This window comes from Montipora foliosa, chromosome 2, assembly GCF_036669935.1.
Source record: "Montipora foliosa isolate CH-2021 chromosome 2, ASM3666993v2, whole genome shotgun sequence".
In the NCBI taxonomy this organism is placed as follows: domain Eukaryota; kingdom Metazoa; phylum Cnidaria; class Anthozoa; order Scleractinia; family Acroporidae; genus Montipora; species Montipora foliosa.
Genome location: NC_090870.1, coordinates 15,665,017 through 15,670,016, shown reverse-complemented (window position 1 = coordinate 15,670,016; position 5,000 = coordinate 15,665,017). Strand labels below are relative to the sequence as shown.

At 36.2% G+C, this 5,000-nt stretch overlaps 1 protein-coding gene and 1 non-coding gene across 2 annotated transcripts in view; both read left to right on the top strand.

The window, feature by feature from the left end:
• The window catches only part of LOC137991244 (uncharacterized), a 30,383-nt gene that overhangs the window by 7,128 nt on the left and 18,255 nt on the right, over positions 1-5,000 (top strand). The window lies entirely within an intron of this gene.
• Trnas-gga (transfer RNA serine (anticodon GGA)) lies at positions 939-1,011 on the top strand. Its single transcript has one exon. It is a non-coding gene; the product is annotated as a tRNA-Ser (tRNA).

Below are 5,000 nucleotides of genomic sequence, written 5' to 3'. Positions count from 1 at the left end.
CAGAAGATCACTTGAAAAAGGGTTTTCTGGCTACCGCATAAGGTGTCCTTTGAACCATACCTAAAAGCATTTCAATACAAAGTCCTCAGCTCGATACTATTTACTAATACAAAGTTATTTAAGATAGGTTACATCTCAGAGGATAAATGTTAGTTTTGTAACTCAGAACCGGAAGCTCTACACCATCTCTTTTTTCATTGTAGCCTTGTGCAACCTTTTTGGAAAGATTTCGAATATTTCTTCTTCTTACTGACCAGAAAATTCGTCCACCTTACTCTGCAAGATGTCATGATTGGTATTATTTACGCAAATTGCCCTTTACTAAACTATTTGATACTAGTCGCTAAATCATATATAATTATGGGATTGCAAAAGAAATCTGTCTCCTCCTGTTATAAACGCCTTTAAGCTAAAGGCAAAAGTTAAGTATGAAACGGAAAAGATTATATTTGTAATGCTAATAATATGGGCAAATTTAATAAGAAGTGGGATTTGTGCAAGGGCTCTGAACCTAACCCATAATCTGTTTTTGAAGTGTGTTTCTTAGAACTGTACGTATTTGGCTGTACATGGAATCCTTTTTTTTTCATAATATTTAGGTAGATAGGCATTAGACAAGTATTGTAATGAAGTGTTAGTAAATGCAGTATTGTAAGTACTGTAATTTGATGTTTTAGAATTGTATTTAATTAATGTATGTAAAAAAATAAAAAATAAAAAATATTAAGTCATAAAAAAATAAAATAAAATAATTTTATGTGAACTATTAAGTAGGATTGTTTCCATGGCAAGAGTTTGTTGTTATTGTTTGTCTATTACAAGCTATTTTTAGCTAATTCCAGTAAGCCAATCTAGTCCCGTGAGGAATGAATCAATGAATCATTGATTCATTCCTCACCTCCATTAGAACCCACAAATGACCAGCTCCCAACGTCAGTGGCTTCATAGCTCAGTTGGTTAGAGCGTCGCACTGGAATCGCGAGGTCACGGGTTCAAACCCCGTTGAGGTCCTGAATTTTTCAGGCTTCTCTACGTAATTGTAAAAATTGCGTTCATAACTGCGAAGATCATAGCTTCACTTGATTTCATATCCGCAGTTCATATATGATTCATTTCATATACCATTTCATCATTGATTCATTCCTCACGGGACCATTAGAACCCACAAATGACCAGCTCCCAACGTCAGTGGCTTCATAGCTGACTTGGTTAGAGCGTCGCACCGGAATCGCGAGGTCACGGGTTCAAAACCTGAATTTTTCAGGCTTCTGTCGTTATTGTAAAAATTGCGTTCATAACTGCGAAGATCATAGCTTCACTTGAGTATAATAATCATTGTTAAAGGTTTGGCCCATGAAAAATGCAGTCCTGATTTCTATTTTTTGGGTCTCCATTTGTGAATTCAATGGTCAAGGTATCAAACAAAGCATTAAAGTCAATCCATGATGTCTCAAAACTTCTTTGGTGACAGCTCAAAATTTATTGTTAATTACACTGTGTCTCAAAGGAAGGTTGGCAATGTTTACATTTTTTTATTCATTAGCACAAGGCTAAAATAATTTTCTTTAATCAGTCAGCTGAGAATAAAGAACTGAATACTGAAAGTGCATTCTCTGAAAATTTGAACCAGATACTGTAATCACTAAGCAATGATGTTTTGATATTAGAGATTTTACCTCTTTTGCCAGGCAAGAATTCATCGGTTGTTGATAATTCACTGGCTTGTTATTAAAAGTATGGGGGATTTACATGTAAGTACACACTGTACCCATTGACTCCTGGGAGTGAGACTTGACAGATTTTACTGGGCGTCACTAAACACAGGTACGGAACTGAACGGAAGGAAACAAACCCGAATAAAGCGGAATATGCCGTAATGAGGCAGAATGACTCTGAATTAAAGCGGAATGACACCGGAATGAAGTGGAATCAACAAGAATGGTACCGGAATAAATATTATACCGGAGTGAGGCGCAACGACACCAGAATAAGGCAGAATAAACCAGAAGAACACCAGAATGAAGCTAGCGTGGACAAAAGAAAAAAACAATTTTTGTGCTTACGGGCTAGCCCGTAATGCACAATGCCATCAGGGTTGTCTGTCTGTCTGAGTGAGTTAGTGAGTGAGTGAGTGAGTGAGTGAGTGAGTGAGTGAGTGAGTGAGTGAGTGAGTGAGTGAGTGAGTGAGTGAGTGAGTAAACAGTAAACAGTAAACAGTAAATCTTTATTGCGCCTTACTCTCCAAAGGAAGGTATCGGTCTCGTTACAATAAAGGTGATGATATCTACTAGAATAACTAATTAACTAAAAAGATCATACAATTACTTGTAATACAATTGGTATAAAATTATTATTTTAATTATTTTGCATTTAGGAAGTCTTTTCTCTTCTGAAACATTAAATATGTGTATTTACCTATTATCTTTGAAGTGCTTTCGTTTTCTAGGGTAAGTAAATACCGTATTTTATCCTCATCATTAAGGCTTTTGAAAACAACATCGTGTGTTGAAAGGAGAGAATGGAGCTTATTTCTAATGTTATCGTACCCTGGGCAATACATCAAGAAGTGCCGCTCATCTTCTATATAGCCTCTATTGCAGACTAAACACGTTCTTCCATCTACTGGGATTGGTGCACCTCTATTTTCGTATTTCCCAGTCTGTATTCGCAAGCTATGAACCCCTAGACGCAATTTTGTCATTCTTATTCTATGTGCTGGGTTTCTGATAGTTTTGAGATAGTCTTCTAATTGGTAGTCGACTTTGACTTCTTTGAGTGTAAATTTCTCTCTAGAGCCTTCGGAAGTGTTGTTGCGAGCCTTCAGCCAATTTCGAATGTAGTCCTTTTTAAGCTGTTTCTTTATGGAGGAACGAGCATTCTTAATGTGTAGTTGGCTTGATGTATTGCCTGTAGAGTGCATTCGTATAGTTTCGTCATTATTTAATACATCAAAAAATTGGCTGTGACTTTTTGCGTGATGAAAGGCTTCCTTTAACAGAGGGTTGACTGTTTTATGCTGTAATCTAAGCGAGTAACTAAATATTGAAGCTTTTATGTCTATACTTAAAGGGTACCGTCCAAGTTCTGCCCTACAGGCAATGTTCTCTGTGTACCATGGGGTATTTAGTGTTTGTTTACAGAACTTGATATGGACTTGTTCGATAATGCTTTTGTCAAAATGGGTCTTATATGATAATAGCTCCGGTCCCCATATAGTAGTATAGGTTTGACAAGGGCATCAAAAAGCTTATTCTTAATTGTAATTGTGGTCGTATCCGAATTGGAGAACAATCGTTTCACTGTCGCAAGAACTTTATAAGCTTTTCTGCTAAGGATGTGTGTGAGTGAGTGAGTGTAAGATCACGTGCATGAATCACTAAACTAATGAGGTCTTTATTCATTTTTAACAATTGATGTCCATTTTACAGTTAGTCTGTTTGCCGCCTACTTGTTGCCTTTTCCTTTCTTAATTTTCCTCATGAAAAGAGAATATTTAGGGAATTTACGGCACGATTTTGACAATCGCGTGATAATTTGATTGGCAAACCTGTTGGGGACGCCGGTAGGATTTGAGCGGAAAAACAGCCTCTAGAGTCAAAATGCCCATAAAACCTCTCCAATGAGCTTTCATGTTGATATTCCAGTAAGATGTCTGATATTTTCGAATTTCGAAACATTTTGTAAAAATCTCATCAGTTGTCATCAAAGGCAACTTTCTCTCTGACACTTGCCGACGCGATGTGCATATTTTTGTCATATCTACAATAGATCTCTTATGCGAAAAAATCATAATCAATTCACAATTTGTTTCGTTTGGCTGAAATTGAAAATAAAAATTTCTCATAGGTAGGGGTAAACTTGTCAAGCTGGCATATTGAAATCTGCGGAGATGCGTAAACAAACTTATTTTGGTAGCTACACTGTAGTTGAAGAAAGACGACATTAGAGTGGGTTTTGGGGCAAGGTAATTTTTTCGTCCTGTAAACAACTTTACACTTTGACATGTGCTAATAGACGAGATAGATGCATATTTTTGGCGTGACGAAATCGAGATGTTTAGTTAATGTTGAATTTTGCAGAAATTTAAAATAATTACATGTATATATTCTTGACGGCTAGAAGTAAACTTCATTTTGGATGAAAATTCTTTGTAGCCTGAAAGTTGCTGAGATGGTAAAAGAACTTGAATTTGAAATTTGATGATCTAATTTTGGTAGCTAATTAAAACCAAGACCAACTAACATCAGAAAGGTCATGACATTACCTTTAAATAATTTTCCTGGGGAAAATATTGTGATTTTCATCCAAGCCAAAACGTTTTTGCGGAAAAATCGGCTATCAAGTGACATGCTCATAATTTGTTTCCTCTCTTTGTACATCGCCTGTGATACACAATTACCAGTCTGAGAGAATTACCAGACTGAGTGCTCTTCTTGGGTGAAAAAATAAAATAATAACAAATCCGAAGAAAGCACTTCTTGCGTTGACCTTGACTTTCAAACAGTATCACCTACTGCCGAATTCCGTCATGACTCTTTGCACACCCTACTACCTCTTGCCTTCCTTTGGAGTAGAAATGTAGTTAAGACCTCTCCAGTGAGCTTTCAGATTTATTTTTCAGCCATAAGATGGAGATATTTTCGAATTTCTTGTAATTTCTTTATCTGATAAACAACTTTATACTTTGACAGTGCCATTAGATGGGATATGCATATTTTTGGCATGTCGAGATCAAGATGTTTAATGTCGAAATTTTGTAGAATTGTCGTAATAGGCAACTTTCACGATAGCATCATTAAATGTTTGACTACAACTACCAGAATTCATTTTGCTTTTCTTTTGTTGGTTAAATTTTGTATTATCAGCGGGGTAAAAATAACAATAGCTCTTATTAGCACGAGACAAGCAAAACCTGAAGGATTCTGGGACTTGTAGTCAAATGGCATCATCATACAAATGTCCTATTATTTGCTTTTTGCCCTAGAGGAGTAAAATATACA